Source organism: Sorex araneus, chromosome 2, assembly GCF_027595985.1.
Source record: "Sorex araneus isolate mSorAra2 chromosome 2, mSorAra2.pri, whole genome shotgun sequence".
Lineage (NCBI taxonomy): Eukaryota > Metazoa > Chordata > Mammalia > Eulipotyphla > Soricidae > Sorex > Sorex araneus.
This window is the reverse complement of record NC_073303.1, coordinates 55,935,609-55,957,755: the sequence shown is the minus strand read 5'-3', so window position 1 is coordinate 55,957,755 and position 22,147 is coordinate 55,935,609. Positions and strand designations below refer to the sequence as shown.

The window sequence follows — 22,147 nt, the reverse complement described above, 5'->3', positions numbered from 1 at the left end:
GGTGCACGCTCAGCTGTGCTCAGGGCTCACTCCCGGCTCTGTGCTCAGGGCCCACTCCTGGCTCTGTGCTCAGGGCTCACTCCCGGCTCTGTGCTCAGGGCCCACTCCTGGCTCTGTGCTCAGAGCTCACTCCTGGCTCTGTGCTCAGGGCCCACTCCCGGCTCTGTGCTCAGGCCTCACTCCCGACTCTGTGCTCAGGGCCCACTCCTGGCTCTGTGCTCAGGCCTCACTCCCGGCTCTGTGCTCAGGGCCCACTCCCGGCTCTGTGCTCAGGCCTCACTCCCGACTCTGTGCTCAGGGCCCACTCCTGGCTCTGTGCTCAGGCCTCACTCCCGGCTCTGTGCTCAGGGCCCACTTCCGGCTCTGTGCTCAGGACTCACTCCCGGCTCTGTGCTCAGGGCTCACTCCCGGCTCTGTGCTCAGGGCTCACTCCGGCTCTGTGCTCAGGGCTCACTCCCGGCTCTGTGCTCAGGGCTCACTCCCGGCTCTGTGCTCAGGACTCACTCCCGGCTCTGTGCTGAGGGCTCACTCCCGGCTCTGTGCTCAGGGCTCACTCCCGGCTCTGTGCTCAGGGCTGACTCCTGTGCAGGGCACCACAAGCAGTGCCAGGGGCTGGATGCGGCAGTGCCTTACCCGCTGTACCATCTCTCCAGCCCTCAAAGTCCAAGGCCTTTTTTCGTTTTTGTTTCTTTTTCTTAAATCAGTACTTTTGGTCAAGAGACGAACTAGATGTATGTTTAAAACAAGCCAGATGTTTTGTTTGTCTGGGAACCACACCCAGCAGTGCTCAGGGGCTAATCCCTGAGGTGCTCAGGGGACCGTGTGTGGGGCTGGAGCTCAAACCAGGGCTGGCCCCACACAAGGCCTTACCATCTGCACTCTCTCCCCAGCCCTAGGTGCACAATTAACAAAGGAAAAATGTATGCGACACACCAATGAAAAAAAGAAGACTCAATTCATCATAATTAGGTTTGGGTCACCTGCTTTGCCTTGCAGGTAGCAGAAGACTGTTTCTTCCCTCAGCACAGAACGCCAGCTACCACAAAGTCAAACAGACGGCACAGGCAAACTCAACTTGATTGCAAATCTTAATTTTAGGTTTAAACATTCAACCCAATTTCAGTGTGTTCTTCTCCTTTCTCCAAGCTGTCAACAGAGCGTAAGCAGCCCAGATGGGTCTGAGAGTCGGAATATCTGGGTTCAAGTTTAGTTCCACTTTGCAGAGCTGACACTGTACAAGTTGATTAATCTTCATTTATCAGCAAAGGCCGGGATGATAATATCGTCAGTTTCATGAAGTGGTCATGAGGATTAAATGCAACAGAAGGTGACTGAATAGGGGAATGGCAGCATGCGGTCAAGATATGTTTGCTGGGGCTGGAGCGATAGCACAGCGGGGAGGGCACTTGCCTTGCACGTGGCCGACCTGGGTTCAATTCCCAGCATCCCATATGGTCCCCTGAGCACCGCCAGGAGTAACCCCTGCGCATTGCCGGGTGTGACCCAAAAAGAAAAAAAAAAGAGATATGTTTGCTGTAGAGGCAAACATATTTGTAAAACATATGGATTTACATTTAAATTAATATATAAAGTCAACTTGATAAACGGAAGTCAAGGATGTTGCCTCCCACAAGCAATAATCCCAATTAAAATATGTTTCAAAATTTAATAATGCAATATCTTGGAAGTCAGATAATCAAAGGTCTTATGTACTCCACAGCTAAGGAAGCAAATGATTTACAGTCTCTGAGCTCTGGCTTCTTTATCAATAATAAGCATATCAATAACACTTCTTGGGAGGCTTTTACAGTTGCTACACAACACTTAAAAATTTACAATCTAATCCTATTTTTGTGTAAGGTAATTATTTTCTGTTATGTGGCTAACCCGGGTTCGATTCCTCTGTCCCTCTTGGAGAGCCCAGAAAGCTACTGAGAGTATCCCGCCCGCACGGCAGAGCCTGGCAAGCTCCCTGTGGAGTATTCGATATGCCAAAAACAGTAACAACAAGTCTCACAATGGAGACGTTACTGGTGCCCGCTCAAGCAAATCGATGAACAGTGATACAAAATTAAAACAAGTAAGAGGTGTACTGGCAGCATAAAATAAAAACAAACAAACCCAAGTCTTCCCATTAAGAAAGAAACTTGCTGGGCCTGAGACTAGTTCACCGAGCTGGAACGCAGGTTTTGCATGCAAGGGCTTGGCTCAGCTCCCACCATGAGCTGAGATGGGGCGGGGGGCGGGGGAGAAGAAGAGGGTGAGAGAAAGAGAGAAATTTATTTTCCTTCTGTGTGCGTCAAAACTACCCATTCCTCATTCTCCTTGTTCTTCATCTATGAGGTGTTTTTTTTTTTTTTTTTGCCTAAAGAAAACAATGGGATTCTGTATGATATTTGGTTTGGGGCCACACCTGGTGGTGCCCGGGGCTTACTCCTGGATCTGCACTCAGGAATTACTCCGGGTGGGTTCAGGGGACCACAGGGGATGCAGGGATCGAACCTGGGTTGGCTGCGAGCAAGGCAAGCACCCTCCCCACTGGACCATGACTTCAATCCAACAGTTGGGCTGTGTGGCTCATTATTAGCGTTCAGTAAAAGTCGGTGAGCTCCAGAGACCCGCCCACGCAAGGGAGGTGGACTCCCCTCGCTCGGTTTCTCCTCTGACCACCCCTGTTCCACCAAACGGCCCTCCCCCCCTCTGTGCAAGACACGTTGTTTTCGAGCCTTAACCTCCATTTCAAAACAGAGTTCTGGCTCCAGCCCCGGCGCGCGTCTGAGTTCAGATTGTGGCCTTTTCAAACTCCCGGTAGTTTCCGTATTGTTGCACAGAATACACTCCCGAAAGACTACGATAACCAAAATGTTTATTTTAGCCCAAAGAAAAGCAAATATGAAATATTTGTTCAACCTCTATTATGCTTTGAATACACCTGCATAAATAATCAGAGCAAAGCGCCACAAGACCGTCTACGATTTATCCTCACATCACAGACGACACAAGGACCTGTGAGATGACGGACTCAAGGTCGTGCCTCAGCCATGACACTGATGTGCCCAAACGTGGCTCCTGGCCATGAGCTGGGACGTCAGTCCGCAACTCTGGGGGGGGGGGGGTCTGTCACCAAGAACAGAATGACCAGACGCTGCTCCTGGCACCCAGGGAGGCCCCTGTGAAGGTCTGATCATGCCCATTCCCTCGATGGGAGAACCGAGGCCCATAGTCCACACCCACACCAAGCCTGCAGCCTGAGCACTGTACGCCCAGAGCCGGCAGGAGCAGTGGCCACAGAACCAAGTGGCACAGTGCGCTCGCTCTCAAGAGTTCAGTGCTCCCCGCTCCTTCCCAAACAGCTTCTGCTCTGCCTTGGAGGAGTCTAGTGGACGGAAACTTTATTTTTGTTTTGTTGCTTTTGGAGTCACACCCGGCGATGCACAGGGGTTCCTTCTGGCTCTGCACGCAGGAATCACTCCTGGCGGTGCTCACGGGACCATATGGGATGCTGGGAATCGAACCCAAGGCTATTGCTCCAGCCCCAAACTTTATATTTTTCAAGTAGCTCTTAAAGAGAAAAGATACTTGATTAATTTTGTTTACTAAGAGCAGCTCATCCACCCCCATCTCAAACGCAATTAAGAGAGTAGGCCCTAAAGCAACTGTCTTGTCAACTTCTATGAAATTCTTAGTTTTATCAGTAAAACTAGAAATTTTCATCCAAAAACATGTACAAAATATTCTAACCAAGTCTACCCGCATTCTTTGGAGACAGAAAGTACCTTCGTGGCCATCTAGCTCAGGAGGACCCAGGGTGCGGAAGACCGCTAATGAGGATGGGATTTTTTTCAGATTGATAAACATGTCAAATTAATTGTAGACATGGTCACAGAAACTCTCTGAACATACTAAAGCCCACTGCCTGTGTGCTTTATGTGGGCAAAGCATTATCTCTCAGTAAATTATCTCAGGGAACTATCTCTCAATAAAGCTATTATTTATAAAACCAGCGGGGAGGGCGTTTGCCTGACATGCGGCCAACCCAGGTCCTATTCCTCTGTCCCTCTCGGAGAGCCCGGCAAGCTACCGAGAGTATCCCGCCTGCACGGCAGAGCCTGGCAAGCTACCTGTGGCGTATTCTATATGCCATAAACAGTAACAACAAGTCTCACCATGGAGGCGTTACTGGTGCAAAACTATGAACGACAGTGCTACAATGCTATTCTCTATCATTCAATTTTTTAAAAGTGTGTGTAGGAGCCGGAGCAATAGCACAGGGGGTAGGGCATTTGCCTTGCACGCGGCCGACCCGGGTTCGATCCCCGGCATCCCATATGGTCCCCCAAGCACTGCCAGGAGTAATTCCTGAGTGCAAAGCCAGGAGTAACCCCTGAGCATCACTGGGTGTGATCCAAAAAGCAAAAAAATAAAAATATATATTTTAAAAAGTGTGTGTAAACACACACACACACACACACACACACACACATTTTTGTTCTGTTCTGTGGCCACTCAGCAGTGCGGGGCCCAGCCTATAGGACAACTGTGGCTTCACACAGGCAGACAGGCGGGTCGGGTCCCTGGCCTGGGCGTGCTCCTGGATCCCAAGGGAAAGAGACAAGTGATGCGCATCTCAACCGGCTGCTCTGAAGAAGCAGCTGAACTTCCCGAGAGTATCTGGAACCTTCCTGCTCTTTCGAGCAAACGCGCCTGCAAGTCACAGGCCTGCATATTCATGAGCAGTGAGACTCAGAAACAGCTTCTGGATGATGAACAAGGGAAGGCTGCTTCCTGGGTGAATCAATTCCAGGGGTCAAATTATGTCTCTCGCTCACCCCCAACAAAAACAAATGTCAAAACCGCCCGGAGCAGAAGCAGCAGAGAGTAACAGGGCAGTCTGTTCCGTCACAGCAGAAGAGAAGGCCTTTTTCCCACTGAAGTCAGCTCAGAATACCAGCTCTCTCCTCCTCGGCACCCGGCGGGCTCTGCCACACAGCAGGACGTGTGAACAGATGTGGGTCTGAGAAACCACCCTGATTACCACCACACATTTGCATTCACAGCTTAGCTGTGCAGAAACAAGTAGAAAAACAAACTATATATGGCAAGGGCCAACTAATTTGACTAACAATTGAATTCCAAGGTATTTAAAGAAGACTGCTCAAACTCACGTGTGACAGTTTTAGCAGTGCACAAAACAGGAAAACTTCGTTTTCAACCAAATGGCCGCGATGCGATACACAGAGAGATGCCGGGCGCAGCCAAATCCCCAGGTGCCAAACTCTGTCTGGCTGTCACTGTCCCACAGTGACCAGAGACAAGCTTCCCCTGGTTACCAGCCCCTTTACTCCGTCATCAGCCAGGAGCCTGAGAGAAGGAGAGAAAGTGCTGTGTGGAGAAGAGCTGGGGTGAGCACGCTTCTGCTTTTTGATCTGGAGTGGTTACAGGAGGGTTTTCTTTGAGCTAAACTTTCCTGGGGTTTGCCCTTCGCAAATGAGTATGCTATAGGTCAAAGAGAAAAGCACCCACTCCTGCAGTCAGGGGTAAAATGCCCTCGAAGCTCATTAAACTCCATTAGGACTATTCTTTCCTGATGAGCGATTTAGAATCAGTAATACATGGCTGGAAATAAGAGCCTTGTGATCCAGCCCTTTCCAGAAGGTGCCGTGAGGTAGGCACTGAGCTGGGATTTGCACGCTTCAATCGATGGAAAGGACATCTTTTTTGTTTTTTCTTTTTGGGTCACACCCAGCAATGCTCAGGGGTTACTCCTGGCTCTGCACTTGGGAATTACTCCTGGCGGTGCTTGGGGGACCACATGGGATGCCAGGGGTCGAACCCGGGTCGGCCATGTGTAAGGCAAAAATGCCCTACCAGCTGTACTATCACTTTGGCCCAGAAAGGACATCTTTAGCCTGCGGTTGGACAGTGTGGACACCTCAGCCAGAAGCTCCTATTCTCTCACACCACAGCCATTTTGCTGTTCTGTCTCAGACCACAGGCCTGCATCCAGTGAAAAGTGTTCAAGATACGACAACCTCTCCTTCCAGAAAAATGAACACCCCTCAGTTTGGCAGGCAGCTCCCAATCATGGGGGGCGGGAGAAACAACCCAGCAGGTAAGGCCCTTGCTGTACCCCCCGACGGTCCCCCAAGTCCAGCAGAAATGACCCCTAAGCTCAGAGCCAGGGGTAAGTCCTGAGCACAGCCCGGTGTGGGCCTCCGGACACAAGAACTTCCCTGCGTCAGACTCATACGCAATCCCAAGAATCCCCTCGTCTCTCAAGCAGGAGGTCACAAATCCCGGGGGGTTCTGCTCCCTCTGGCGCTCGGGGAACCAGGCTGAGCTGGGGTGGGGCTGGGCTCCCACAGGCCGAGCGCACACTCCAGCCCTCTGAACCCAGCTCCTTGAAAAGCATTCTTAAGTGGTGATAGCACACATACCACAAGATTTACACCGTGACCATTTATTTATTTATTTATTTATTTTTTATTTCTTGCTTTTTTGGGTCACACCCGGCGATGCACAAGGGTTACTCCTGGCTCATGCACTCAGGAATCACTCCTGGAGGTGCCCGGAGAACCATATGGGATGCTGGGAATTGAGCCCAGGTCAGCCGAGTGCAAGGCAAACGCCCTACCCGCTGTGCTATAGCTCCAGGCCCACATCTTAACCATTTAAAGAGTAGTATTCAGTAATATTAATGATAATTAATATTTACTCGTCTTTAGTAATAAAGACGAGTAAAGGAGGCTGCTAAAATCTCAGGGCTAAATCTCAGGCTAAAATCTCAGGCCCCCCGGAAAGAAGATACAAAAGCAAAACCGAAGCCTTCCTTGGGCTGAAAGCACTCGGATTTACATCCCAAAGACCGGGCTGGGCTGCCACAAGAAATCCACATGTCAATTACAAACTAGGCAGCACCTGAAATCTACATCCCAAAGACTAGGCTGGGCCAGAGCCTGGAATCTACAATGTCAAGTCAGGCCTGGCTAGCACCTAAGATCTGCGGGTCAAAGACCAGCCAGGCTTCTGTGACAAAAGGGAAACTGCCTCTGAAATTAACTCCAGAAGGCAGCTGGAAAAGGGGAAATATTCCAACAAGTAAAAAAGAAACTCTGCTCATGTATCAGTCTTCCCGTCTCCCTGCCTCAGAAGAAAGGACCATCAGACGTGCTGTCCTTTTGTGATGGGCTTACTCCTTGATCTAGCATCCTCAAGGTTCGTTTTGTGATGGGCTTACTCCTTGATCTAGCGTCCTCAAGGTTTGTCTGGCTGGCAACATGCATCAGGATTTTCTCCTCTCTTAAGACTGGATAATATTCCAGTGCTGCAGCTGCTACTGCCATTGGTTGACTAAAGGACACCAGAGTCGCTTCCACATCTGGGGCCGTGTGAATAACGCTGTGTTCTAGGCACGGCTGTGGCCACCTCTGTAAGAGCCTGCGTTCCCATCCTCAATTTCTCTGTTGTGTGGAGGAGACTTTGAGCCACGCCTGGCAACCCCTGTGGGCTCCACGCAGCTCTGCACACTTGGCTGGGGGCTAGGAGTAGGTCACGTGGTGCCAGAGTTGGTGGCAGACCGGGCACACCCGGGAAGCCCGTACCATCTCTCTGCCCTGGTTCTAACTCTTCGCGCCAGCTCACCCGGAAACTTGGTTGGCCTTTGCCAGTCCTGCTGTCCTCGCTCCCGTCTCCACTCCACGGCCCCGTTTGATATTTGTATTGGCAGAGGACACGAGCTGCTCCACATTCTTGCCCACACTTAACTGTGTTCTGGTTTTGTGCCGCTGCTGTTGTTCGGGTGCTGTTGTTGTTTGACAGAAGCCCTCCCACGCCACTTTCTTTTGGAAGCAGAGACCATCACAACTGCCACTTGCTTCCTACTGCATGTGTCGCATTCGGAATTCGTCGCCAGCTGAACCGACCACGGAGATGACATGAGGCCGGGGTGGACCCAAATTCTGGGGCTCAAATGAATAGACCTCGAACCCGGGGCCCGCACAGGACACCTTCCAGGCTCCCTGACGGCCCGTCTTGTGCACTCGCTTCCTGCCCACCAGAAACACAGGTTGTCGGGCACTGGATCTGGGGTCCTAGAGCTAATGTCCCAGGGTCACCACAGACCAGTCACCCCTCTGGTCTGTGGCCAGCCAGAAGAGATCCGAGGGTGACCCTGCTGGGGTGAGAAACAGGTGCTCATGGATTTTTATATTTTCCTCCAAGCACACAGTCCTAAATAAATACACATTTGAAAATTAACTGTAGGGGCTGGAGCAATAGCACAGCGGGGAGGGTGTTTGCCTTGCCCACGGCCGACCCAAGTTTGATCCCCGGCATCCCATATGGTCCCCCGAGCACCACCAGGAGTAATTCCTGAGTGCAGAGCCAGGAGGAACCCCTGAGCAACACTGGGTGTAACACAAAAAGACCCTCCAAAAATACATTGTGGGGGCCAGAGCGACAGCACAATGGCGGGGAGGGAGCCAGGAGCAAGCCCTGAGCATCACCAAGTGTGCGGGCCCCCCCAAAGAAACCAAAATTAAAACAAAAAATAAATTGAGGTAAATTAATTTAAAAACAAAATAAAAACAAATTGTGATTCTAAAGCACAGTACCTAAATCACTAAAAAACATTTTTTTTTTTTGTTTTTGGGTCACACCCGGCAATGCGCAGGGGTTACTCCTGGCTCTGCACTCAGGAATTACTCCTGGCGGTGCTCAGGGGACCATATGGGATGCTGGGAATTGAATCCGGGTCAGCCGAGTGCAAGGCAAACGCCCTACCCACTATGCTATCACTCCAGCCCTAAAAAACATTTTTCAAAAAAGAAACTGTGGTTGATAACTCCAGGTCAACCTCAGGGCAAATGATTTTCAAAGGTGCAGGAGCAGGTACAGCGGCAGAACTGGAACCAAAGGGTGGAAAGTAGGAAGGGAAGATGCTGTGATGGCTGCACGTCAGATAAGAGGCTCTTACTATCCACCACTGTCTGGAAATGACAGCAGCCACCGCAGAGGTCAGCTGGGGGACCCCGGGCACTGGACACCCAGTATTCAAGGGAACAAGATTGCTTGTGTAAGACTAGGTATAAAACACCCAGCAAAATTTGTTCCTTCTGGGGCTGGAGCAATAGCACAGCCGGTAGGGTGGTTGCCTTGCATGCAGCCGACCCGGGTTCGATCCCCAGCATCCCATATGGCCCCCCGAGCACCACCAGGAGTAACCCCTGAGGATCGCCAGGTGTGACCCAAAAAGCAAAAAAAAAAAAAAAAATTCTTTCCTTCTGCAAGAGTCTCTGATTCTAAATTGGCACCAAGGTTGGCAGTTGGATGAGGACCCAAGGGCAAGTCATTTGTTCGCAAGGCTGTGTAATACAAACCACAGTTGGGGACATACGCCTGTATCCGTGTGACTTTTGAGATTCATTCTCTGAAGCATTCAGAAATGTTTTTCCAAGAAACTCTACAAAGATTAACCAGTTATAAGAGAATTTAAGGAAAACTGCAATTAAGGGCCAGAGAGGATGGCCCAGGGGTTCAGACGCTTGCCTGGCATACAGCCAATCCCAATTCCATCCCCGAACTGGGTCAGAAATTAGCCCTGAGCACCAGTGGGTGTGGCCCACAAACAACATGACAACTAAATCCTCACTTAGTGATCAGTTTCACTTAGAAACCATTGTATTGTTTTTTTTTTTAAGTAGCTATGAAATTGAACTTGTCAAAATTTCAAATTCATATTTGGAATTCACGACACTGGGAAGAATTCAGGGTGAGCGAGCCCAGGAGGGAGGACGCTTGCCTAGCTGGAGGCACGGCAGCCCGGGTTTAATCCACTAGTGCCACACACACTCCCCCAGCGTGTCCAGGGTGACTCCTGAGCAGGGTCTGCAGCAGCTGCTGAACACCAATGGGAGTGCACCCAGATAAACCAGTAAATGCACGTGCACCACTGACACTCGGTGGGGCCCCGGGAGATGTCGCGCCCGCTCTGATGCGTGCATTCAATCACAAGGAGGAGCTTGAGTCCACACTGCCAACCCTGCCGGAGAGGCAGGACAGCAGGAAGGGCACTTGCCTTGCATGTGGCTGACCTGGGTTCGATCCCTGGCATCAGATACAACACCCCCCCCCCCACCCGATGCAGCTTCCTGAATGCAGAGCCAGGAGTAAATCCCTGAACAGGGCTGGGTGTGGCCCCCAAATAAAAACAAAACACTGCAGATGCACCTGACACCTGAGCTAGGCGCGCATCTGCTTCCCGGCAGCCAGTGTAGACAGCCAGTGTAGACGCAGCCCCTCTCCCCTGTCTGCGCTCCCTCCGGCCTCGGATCCCTCCTCCCTGCAGCTTGTCCACAACCTCTTCAGGGTGCTGTGTGCAGACACGCAGGACAGCCACTCTCCACCTGTCACCCCCCCAGGGCTGAGGGCCACCTCCCTCCCTGGGCAGCAGCCACTGACCGAGCGATTCCCAACAGCTGGCCCAAGGCCGCCCTGGGGGTTGTGGCTAACTCAGACCTCCAGAGAGGATCAGGCCTTGTTCAGGCTTCCTACTGAACAGGCTTCCTGGCCGGGAGGAGGAAGCAGGGCTGGCTGTGCCACAGGGCGGCCCTCGAGGGGCCCAGCAGGGGGACAGCCACGCAGGGTCAGTCCACTGCAGCCCCACAGCCCGGAGGTGGCTCACCATCACCCTTTGCTAAATCTAGTCAGCGAGGGGCCGGAGCGATAGCACAGTGGGGAGGGCGGTTGCCTTGCACGCGGCCGACCCGGGTTCGATCCTCGGCATCCCATATGGTCCCCCAAGCACCGCCAGGAGTAATTCCTGAGTGCAAAGCCAGGAGTAACCCCTGAGCATCGCTGGGTGTGACCGAAAAAAAAAAAGCAAAAATAAAAAAAATAAATCTAGTCAGCGAGAACAAGGAACCTGCCTTTCCCCCTAGACTCCTGAACACCGGAGTCTAGGGGGAAACCCACGTCCATCTAACTCGCGGGCGTGTTTCCTTCCCACCAGACTGGTGCCTGTGGTATATTAGAACTGTCTTTGCTCCACTGAAAACCCAGGACAGAGGCTGGGGGCAGCTCAGCAGAGACTGGATGTGTGAGGCTCTGGGCTGACTCTCCAGCAACTACACACACACACACACACACACACACACACACACACACACACACACACACACACACAGTGAGAGCGAGAGAGAGAATATTATGCAACAGTTCATTAGCTCATAGGTACTAAACGGCATTTCTATCCAACATGCTCTATCTGGTTACACAATGTGGTTGTAAAATTGCTATTTTGACCAAATACTACCATTCTAGTTACACTGATATTTCTGCGGTATTTTGTGCAGTGCCCAGGACTGGGGGAGGAGAGTGGAGGGCAGGAAGTGTGCTTTGGGCCCTGTGTTTGTTTGGTGCCGGGGATCATGCCCAGGGCCTCACACAAGTGACCACGTGCACCCCTGCGGAGCTAGTGGTCAGTTCCGGTGGTGCTGGGGCCAAGCAACCCAATTCATGTGCTGCACGAGCAATCTCAGCACCCACTGGCTGCCTTACACCATCTTTCCCTTCTTTGGAGTCACCCGGAAAACCGCAATACCCCACAAAAACATGAATCGCAGCTCAAAATTTCTTATTTCTTCAGCGGTGTCTGCACTATCAAAAAGACTTGGATTAGCGCGTGAGTAAGATCACATCATTTGGTTCCATTAGCCCCATTATCATTTGGGACCATTCATGGTGACTTCGAGGATGCACCTTCTGATGACATGTGATGGGGCAATCAGTAGGATTTTCTCGTCCCCGGGTCATCTTGGTGGGTGTCCCTGTTTGTTCTTCGGTAAAATCACCACTCAGAGCTGTGAGCGGGCGGCAACGTCGCAGAGTCTAAGCGAAGTCCAGGCGAGAAGCTGGCGCCTGTCTGGGTTGGCGGGACCGGGCAGTGTGTAAGGCCGTGGCGTGTGGCCACCCCAGGCTCCAGCCTGAGTGACCACCAGGAGTGAGCCCTGTGCAGAGCCAGCAGGACGCCCTGAACCCCCCTAGGTGTGGCCCCACACCCTACCAGGGTTCAGGGACGCCCCTCATCGGCCCAGTAAGGTTCAGCATTTCTCTCCGGGGACCAGGCCCTCACGCTGCGTGTGCGCGGGGCGTTATCAGGCCAGGCAGACCCTGGGCAGTGACCCCGCAGTCCGAGCCACCCTTCCTCGGCCCCACGGGACTATCTTCACGGCTGGGCCTGACTCAGGCCTCAGGAGCAAGTGGACGCAGGCCTGAGCCTGGCGGCACCTTCCAAAGCCGAGAGCGGACGGCAGCCTGCGGTGACTCTGCCCGGGCAGCACCACGGCCAGCCTCGCGCCCGGCGCTTCCCCTCTGAGCTTCTGCCCGCCACGCCCAGGCTGAGCTCCGGGCTCACCCCACGGCCAGGCCGAAGTCTGAGTGACAGCGCTCCCTCCCGGAACACAAGGACATCCCAAAGGAAACAACCGGCATCCACCTGTCTCTTAATTATTATTAGCAATAAGTATTGATAATAATCATTAATATCCAACATTAATAATCATTAACTATTGTTAATTAACTTAACTGTTGATTATTATGGGATGGTATCAATTGTCATTTTAGAATTTATAGTATAGTATTGATATAATAATTATAAATTATTATTGTGATTATTATCAATAATTATATCAAATATTATGCCAATAACTTTATATTATATAATATCAATAACTGTCTAGTTAACGCACAGTTGGAAGATGATGGCTTCCTTGGGTGCCAATATCTTATTTCAGAACAGGTGTCAGTCACTTTGGGTTCTATGCTGTAAAAGCATCTTTCGTAATTATGTTAATGCAATTTTAAAAGATGGCTGGAAGGTGTAACACTGTGTGACTGTACTTTCATTTCTGTACTTTCATTTCTAGTTCTTCAATGAACCTCCTCACTGAACTGGAGCTTATGAAATTGTTGGGTTCAAGTCTGTGTTTTGAGCCTTACACGAAAGGCTTACACAGGGCATGCTCCTGCCAGCAAGCCGGGGTGACGGAGGGACTCTCGTTGACACCTCTCTCTCTCTCTCTCTCTCTCTCTCATTAACACCTCTCTCTCTCTCTCTCTCTCTTGTTGACACCTCTCTCTCTTCCTCTCACTCCCTCCCTTCATCCCTCCTTCCCTCTCTCTCTCTCTTCCTCTCACTCCCTCCCTCCATCCCTCCTTCCCTCTCTCTCTCTCTCTCTTCCTCCATCCCTCCTCCCCCCCTCTCAATAAAGACAGATATGCATTCAGGTACCTGAGAACAATGTTTCTTGACAGGGGCTCTAACCAACAGAATTGGGAAACCACTGCTCTAGCCCGAGGAGTTGGCCGGGTTACAGAACACTGGGCCGGGGAAAGGCACAAGACGGTGCGTAGGCTTGGCACGGCCGAGCCCATGGCCTACCACTCGGGCCCGAGCACCCTGCCAGGAGCTGTCCCAGAGCACGGCCAGGTGTGCTCCCCACCAGGAAAAAAACCAAAGTTGAAAGTAATTTGACATTATAGCTTGGATAAAGAAATCATCATATCGCTGGAATGTCAACCAAGACGTCTACTTAGGGGGCTGGAGCAATAGCACAGCGGGGAGGGCGTTTGCCTTGCACGTGGTCGACCCAGGTTCAATTCCCAGCATCCCATATGGTCCCCCGAGCACCACCAGGAGTAATTCCTGAGTGCAGAGCCAGGAGTAACCTCTGTGCATCGCCAGGTGTGACCCAAAAAGAAAAAAAAAAAACAACCCACCTACTTAGGGTTTCATGACAGCCCCTCTGTCCGCGGATTTCCAAATGCACCCCTTTCTGTGGCTGCGACAAAGGGTGGCCACCTCGGGCTGGACTAGAGAGGGCTCTGCACCGAGGCCAGGCTCGCTCTTTTCTCGCCCATCTCCATCCTCCCTGTCTCTCCCCAGGGCCAAGTGAACAGGGCGGAGCAGAGGAGGATGAAGAGCCTGAGGAAGCAGCACCACAGGCAACTGACCAGGCGGAGGCACTCGGCGGAGCACTTCCCGACAGCCTCCTCCCAGCCTCTCTCTTGGGCCTCCCCACGCCGGGCCGCTGAGGCGCTGCCACACGCCTTCCTGTGGAAAGCAGAAGTGTCGTCCCCCGCGAGAGGGGCTCTCTGCCGCAAGCTTCTCCGTTCCCCTCACCCCTGAGCCTGACATTTCCAGGAAGAGCTGGGCCCCCGGAAGGCCCCAGCCCCGGGAAGATCTCCCAGACCGAAAGGAAGGAAAGCTGCATCCGCCCACCGACGCCAGCAGGCTCCGCCAGAACAAACCCGCTGGGGGAGAGGGGAGAGGAGAGGGCCTGGGCCAGGGAAGGGTTTCGGGGCGCAGAGAGGGGCGCGCTGGGCGAGGCACAGAGTCTGTGTAACATGTGAATGCCAAGAGGAAGACGCAAGGAGGCGAAGTCTGCGCCACACGAGGGAGAGTCTTCCCCGAGTGCTGCACCTCACAGGGACGCGGCCTGGGCTCTCGGGAACCCCACGACTCTGCAGTTCGTCCGAGAAGCCCTGACTTCCGCATCTGAGCACTCTGGAGACAACCAGGGATGGCCACAGGCGGCCAGTCATCCCCGCGCAGCCTCGGTCAGCTCCTTCCCGGCCATTCACACTGTGGGGCGGGAAGAGGGAGGCTGGGAAATGTGTTGGGGGTGGAATCAGGCTCAGCTTCCAACTACTCTGCAAACGGGAACTGTGACATGGCTGTGGTTACGACTCTCCAGACGGCCTTGGGAGTGCCAGGGGTGTGCCTACAGCACTAGAACACACCCCCTACAGGTCAGAGAAGACCCTACACACGGCAACACACAGCCACCAGGCACCACCTCCTCCTAAGCACAACCACCACCACAACCCTCACTGCATACCACCACTACAATCACCACGGCCAACACAAACACCACCACAGCCAACACAACCACCACTCCCACCACCACTAACTCCATACCCACAACCATCACTACCTCCACTGACACAACTGCATCTGACACTACAACCACTACCACTACAGTCACTACAACCACACACTACAACCATAGCCACTACAAACACATTGTCACAACCTACCCTGCCACTACCACTACAAAACCATTCTAACAGCACCACTTCAACCACCACGACAACCATCACAAGCAACACTCCAGGCAACATAACCAATACTACCACCTCCATTAAAACCGCTACAACCAACACCGCAACCAACACTACCACCACAACGGTCACTGTACATACAACACAACCATCACCACACAACCACAAGAACAATGACAACAATGATCCACAACAGCCACAATCACTACAATCCCCACAAGAATAACCACAATCACGACCATGAGAACAATCACAATCACAGATCACTACAAACACAAGAACAACCACCACCACATGAGCAACCATCTCTGCAGCACCCCCATAACAACAGTCAAAACAACAACAATAGTAGTTTTGTGGCAAAGATGGAATACAGACAGCTTATTCAGAGCTAAGAGAAAGTGCATTCAGAAAGAGATTGAACCAAAAGCACAAGGATGAAGAACAAAGGTCGTTATAAGGCCCTGCCCCTTGTCAACCTTGATTTTTTTTAGCACCTACCAACTAATCATTCCAATTTGCTATTATCGATTATGAGAGAGCTCTTTCAGTTCATCAGAATCCACAATGAAAGAAGGGCCAATTCTTTAAACTGGCCTGTTCCAAAACTTCGTAAATTTCTCACTTGGCAGATTTCCAGATTTCCTTCTCCCTTCTACACTTGGGCTTCTCCCCTCTGGGAAATTACTCAAAATATATGTTAGAAATGATGGTAGCCCAAACTCAAAGTTTCACGGTGCAAGTACAAGGAGAGAAGGAAGCTGGGAGAAATCTGTCAATATTTATGACACTCCATTCGAGCCCACCTCCTCCCCACCCCGCCAGAAAAAAAAAAAAAAAAACCTTCCTCTTCCTCACCTATCCTTAATTTTATCAGTTTTCAAAAGTCAAGAGCCCCCATGTGGACAGACAGAAGGACTTTGGACGTGGAACGGGGCCTTGCTCATGGCTGTGCTGAGGGAGTGGGGTGCACTCTGCATCTCGGGCCGCGTCTCTCCCTCACGGCCAAGAGGCTGGGCCCCGTCGTGATAAGCACATCAGGAAGCTCCTCGGAGGCCGCTCTGGCAGGGCCGGAGGCAGCCTCTGCTGAGGACTGCTCCCCATGGCAACCGTACCAGCAAGCGCCCGATAAGCCCCACGGCCGGACTGTTCTTGAGGAAGGAGCACAAGCGCCCCCCCGCAGCTAGCAGTGCCCCCATCCCAGCGGGAAGCGGTGCTGGGGGCCAGAAACTCCTCTCCAGGCACACAACAAGTGTCCGGGTCACACCGCTTCTGTGCGCTGAGTGGCCAGCTGCAGGGTATCCACGGTCACCAGAGACAAGAGGAGTGCCTTGGGACTCTCGGCATTAAACACACACACACACACACACACACACACACACACACAGAGACACACACCCCACACACCATACACAGACACACACCCCACACACATATACCACACTTACACACACATCACACACCACCACACACCACACACACCACACACACACCACACACACACACATACACCACACTTACACACACACCCCACACATATACATCACACTTACACACACACAACACACACACCACACAGCACCACACAACACACACACCACACACACCACACACATACACACCATACACACCATACACAGACACACACCCCACACACACCACACTTACACACACCCCACACACATACACCACACTTACACACACCACACACACACCATACACACCATACACAGACACACACCCCACACACACACACCACACTTACACACACCCCACACACATACACCACACTTACACACCACACACACACACACACACACCATACACACACACAAAAACACCATACACACACACACGCCTAAGGGCCTGGAGAGATAGTGCAGCAGCAGATAGGGCGTTTGTCACATTCCATTCCCGGCACCCCTTATGGGATCCCTGAGCCCCACCAGGAGTGACTCCTGAGTGTAGAGCCAGCAGTGACCCCTGCACATCCCCAAGTGTGACCCAAAACCAGAAAAAAAGAAAGCTTATTCGGGGCAAGAGAGTTAGGACAAAAGATAAGGCACTGGCCTTGCATTGGGTCAACCCAGGTTCTGTCCCCGGTACCACAGAGGGGGCCCAAGATCACCAGGACTGGTCCGAGAGTGAGCAGTCAGGTGTGGTGCCAAACAAAGACAAAACACTTGTTAAATAATTAACTCCTTAATTGATTGCCTCCTGCAGGCCCAAACGCTGCAAAGCGCAAACAACCCTAAAATTGGAGCCACAAAGGGGCGGTGAAGATGGCACCGTGGTTAGGACATTTGCCTTGCACACGGCCCTCCTGGGTTCGATCCCCAGCACCCCAAATGGTCCCCGGAGCCCACCAGGAGTGATTCCTGAGCGCAGAGCCAGGAGTAAGCCCTGAGCACTGCCAGGTGTCACACACACACACACACACACACACACACACACACACACACACACAAAATAAAATTAGAACCACAAAGTATTAGCCCACCCACAGAACCTCTTCATCAGGCCTGCGACATTGGACGTGTCACCAAACCTCTCCTTTGAGGCCCTGTCTAGCCCGTGGAGGCCCCTGTGAGGTGCAACCGAGATTAGCTGAGGAAGCCCTCAGGACTCTGCTGCTGATCCGTGTCCCCACTAACAACACGGGGACTCTCAACGGGGCCAGCTCAAGCACACGGTGTACTCACCCTTCAGACAGCACAGCTGTGAGTGTGGACACTACGCTTTACTGAGTTACAACTGCTATGCTCCGCCGGACCAGTTGGGATCTCGGATGTTGCGGAGATTTATTTTTGAGACCAAACAGAGCGGAAACGAAGGGCTTTGGGGGTAACTCATACCCCCACCCCCCACCCCATCACTTCTTTCTTGACTAGTCCCTGAGTGGGGCCAGGGGGGATGATACTGGGGGGTACAGACGCTTGCCTTGCAGGCAGCACTGCAAACCGTTGCCCGGCGCCATCCCTGAGCACAGAGCCAGGAGTCAGCCCCGAGCACTGCTGAGTGCAGCCCCTCCCTGCAAATTCAAGCCTCAGAGTGTGTGCGTTTAAGGAGCAGCAGCGATTCGCCGGGCGCCACACTGTTTCAGAGCGGTCGCCTCGGGCAGGAAGGACTTAGAGCTCAGAGAGTCGCGGGTGGCCGAGCCCGACCCGCCCCAGGGCGCAGCCGGCGGGGGTCTGGGTCCGCTCCCCAGCGCTGGGCCCGGGCCGGTGTGAGCGGGAGGAGGGGCTGCTCGGGGCCACGCGCGCCCCGGCCGTGCAGCCCCGCAGCCCGGCTGTCACCCCCCCTGGCCGGCGACCCGAGGCCCGGCTGGACACGGCGGGGACTGCCCGGCTCGGAACCGCCGACGGCGCGCAGCGCGTTCGGGGCGATTCGGAGGGGATCCCGCCCCGCGCACGGCGAGCGGGAGGCGGAGAGCCAGCCCGGGGTGGCGGGGGTCGGCGCTCGCACCCCACCCCGGCCGAGGAAAGCACCCCTGGATTCTTAAAATAACTCGCGTTTCCTCCCGGCGGCCGCGCGCGGGGGAGGCGCCTGCAGGGCGGGCGGCCGGGGGAAAGGGGCGCGCCGGCCCGGCCCGGGGGGACTCGGGGAGCCGCTCCAGTGGGGTCCCCGGGCTGGGCTGCAGAAGGGCTTCGGGGAGGCGCCGGTCCGGCCCGCCGACGTCACAGCTCGGCCCGGCCCGGAGTCCCCCGAGCCCGCCGGGGAGTCCCCGCCGCCCCCCACCCCGGGCCGCTCCCGCCCGCCGCCGCAGGTCTCGGGGGTCCTCCGCGCGCCGCCGGGGGGGGGAGCACAGCCCTCCCCACCCCCACCCCTGACCCTCCCCCCCCGGTCGGCCCCCACCGCGCCCCCCGACGGCCGCTGCCCGGGCGCACCCCGGGGCGCACTCACCAGACGGGGCGGCCGCGGGGCGAGGCGGGGCGCGGGGTCCCCGGGCGCGCCAGGGCCGGAGCTACAGGCGGCGGCGCGGAGAGGAACTGGCGGTGGCCGGGCCGGGCCGGGCCCAGGGACTTCCTGCCGCCCGGATTTGCATGCCGCGCCCGCGGGGCGGGGAAGTGACCGGCTGGCCGCGGCCCAGGCGCGGGGCTCGGGGGCGGCTGTCGCGGCGCGCGGAGCGGCGGGGACCCCGGAGACACGCGCCCGCCCGAGGGTCCCGCGGGGACACCCCGCACGTCGGGCGGCCGCGGCCAGGGGTCAGCAGGGGGAGCGCGGGGAGATGCGCCCCCCCGCGGGCAGGGCTGTGGCCTCTCTGGGTCTCGGGCGGACCCCGAGCGCGACTCCCCAAACTGCCCCCCCAAATAGGCAGACGCGCCGCGCTGGACACCTGCGCGCGGGATCCCTGCCCGGTGCGTCCACGCGCTGACGCCCGGGAGCGCCCGGCCTCGCGGCGCCCTGACCCGGGGCTCCCGGGGGGATCGAAAGCCTGGGAAAAGTTGCAGAGGGTCGCGTGGCCACGCTCCCCCCGGGACCCCGCGGGCGGGGGAGGGTCCGCTACACGGGGGGGGGGGGGGGGGGGCGGGGCTGGGCACTCAGAGCGTTTGCTAGAACACAGACCGCGCGGCTCCGGCAACGCGGCTCACGTGGTAGAGAATGCGTGTTAGCAGTTTTTTAGAGACCCCCAGTAGGAACCGACCCCACCATCACCCCACCCGACCCCCGCCGAGGCCCCAACACTCAGCACCACCTGGTGCAAACTTGGAGGTCCCTAAGCATCTCGCACCATAGGGCTGAGCCCCTGACGTAGGGGAGTGACAGGTGCCCAGGAGCACTGCTGGGTGAGTTTCCTGTGTAGATTTACAGTAAACGCAGGCACGGGGACATCCTGGGGCACCTCTCCCCAGCCTGAAACAGACTGTCTCCTCGGGCGAAGCCCAGGTTCTCTCTGATATTTCTCTAAATTAAACTATTTTAGGGCCAGAGAGACAGCACAGCTGGTAGCCACCACCCCACCCCCCAAATAAAACTATTTCACTCCCACCTCAAAAAAAGAAGCATCTTCCAGTTCTTGTTATAACTCGGTAAATACAATCTACACTGAGGCAAATACTGTCTGCACTGAGATGCCATCCCTGCAGACACCACATGTTGTTTTGTTTTGTTTTGTTTTGTTTTGTTTTGTTTTGTTTGGGGGCCACACCCGCAGGGTTACTCCTGGTGCTGTGCTCAGGGATCATTCCTGGCGGTGCATAGGAGACCGTATGGGATTCCTGGGTCAAACCCCACTTGGCAAAGCCATTGGCCCCGGAAACTCCGAAGTTCTGGGCAAGACTCTGCACCCAGGGACCTCAGCCTTGCACACACTGGACAAGATAGTTCAACATTTGGGGCTGGAGTGACAGTACAGCCAGTAGGGTGCCTGCCTTGCACATGGACAACCCAGATTCCGGACCACGTATGGTCCACCAAGCCCCGACAGGAGTGATCCCTGAGCACAGAGCCAGGAGTAAGACCTGAGCACTGCAGGGTGTGTCTCTCCCTCCCCCTGCCCCCAAAAAAGAGAATTAAGTATTTGTTTATTTAATAACAATTCAATAATTATTATGAGAGTGTAAGCAGCCGTGCTGGATTTGGTCTTTGTATGAATAATAGCAAATACTGACAAGGTCTGTAGAGCACAGTCACTGTGACATGCTTAGTTTTTTCTGGTCTGCAGTGTCCCGTGAGGGGAACAGTCTCCGTCCCAGGCTCACTCATCCACCTTGTCCCACCATCTCCCAGGGCGGTCTTTGTCACCAGAAGACCAGCAAATTTTTGCCTTAAAATTAAAGCTTACGAAAGGCTTATCAATCATAAGGTGAAGTCTGTCTTGAACTTTCTGGAGTATTCTAGGATCCTGAGGGCCCGTTTCCTGCACTTTTCTTCAATATGAATATATTCCTTGCTGGGAGTACATCCAGTATTAGAGACCCCAGTGGGAACCTGCAAGGTATCTGCAAGCAATATATATATTGCTTTGAGGGCATTTGCCTTGCCCGCACCCAACACTGGTTCTAATTTCATCACCACATACCTATCCCGAGCCCACCAGGAGTGATCCTTGAACACAAAACCAGAAGTCCTGAGCACAGTTGGATGTGGCTTAAAAACCAACCAAACAAGCGAACAACCAAATGTATTGGCCCTCGGTCAGAGTATTAGCTTAGTAGGTTGAGTGCAGGCTCTGCAGGCAGACTCAGCTCCGCTCCTGATATCACAGGGCCAGGAGCAACTCCTGAACAAAGAGCCCGGAGTAGCACTGCCAGGTGCTACCCCCAAACCAAAACCGGGTCAACAAACAAAAGCCCTTAATTAATAGATCTACTATTACCAATGAGTCTTAGAGATCCAGAGGTCAGTAAGTATGGAACACCAAAACTTGGCACCAGTGAATCCATCAGAACCGTCTTGGTTTTTGGTAAGTGTCTCTTGATGTCAGGAAGCAATCACCACTGCCAGAACTCAGTCACTCTCCCTCCACCACATCCAGCTCGGGTGTCTAGCTACGTTCTCTGTTCTTTCTTAGAAGAAACAGAACTTTGTTCATTTCAACCTCCTAGGCTATACTCATGATTCCTCAATACTTTCTCCACCCACTTTCTACATCTATCCTCTTCTTTAAAATCCTACGAACCCCTCGAAGATCAGGCACAATCCAAAGCTGCCTGCTCTCACCAGTCCTAGTCAATATAATACTAGAAGTACTTGCCCAGCAGTCAGGTGAGGAAAAGACATTTAGGGCATCCAGATAGGAAAGGGATGAGAAAGGAAGAAGTCAAGCTGTCACTACTTGCAGATGACATAGTACTCTATTTAGAAAATTCTATTAACTCTAAGAAAAAGTTTCTAGAACAATAGATTGTAAAGTGGCAGGTTACAAAATCAACATATAAAAGTCCATGGCTTTCTTATATACAAATAATGAAAGAGAAGAAAGATATGTATGTATAGATAGATAGGTAGATAGACAGATAGATAGATAGATAGATAGATAGATAGATAGATAGATAGATATTAAATCCCATTCACAATTGTGCCT

General features: G+C 53.5%; 1 protein-coding gene across 3 annotated transcripts in view; it reads right to left on the bottom strand.

Annotated features, from left to right (window-relative positions):
- Positions 1–19,188, bottom strand: part of LYN (LYN proto-oncogene, Src family tyrosine kinase) — a 109,655-nt gene extending 90,467 nt beyond the window's left edge. For 2 of the 3 annotated variants that reach the window (XM_055126821.1, XM_055126825.1), the window contains exon 1: positions 19,024–19,188. The gene's annotated coding sequence lies outside the window, so the exon portion shown is untranslated. Of the gene's footprint in view, positions 1–17,822; positions 17,863–19,023 lie in introns of those variants that run through there. The other variant, XM_055126824.1, reaches the window with a different exon arrangement.
- Between the last annotated feature and the right edge of the window lie 2,959 nt (positions 19,189–22,147).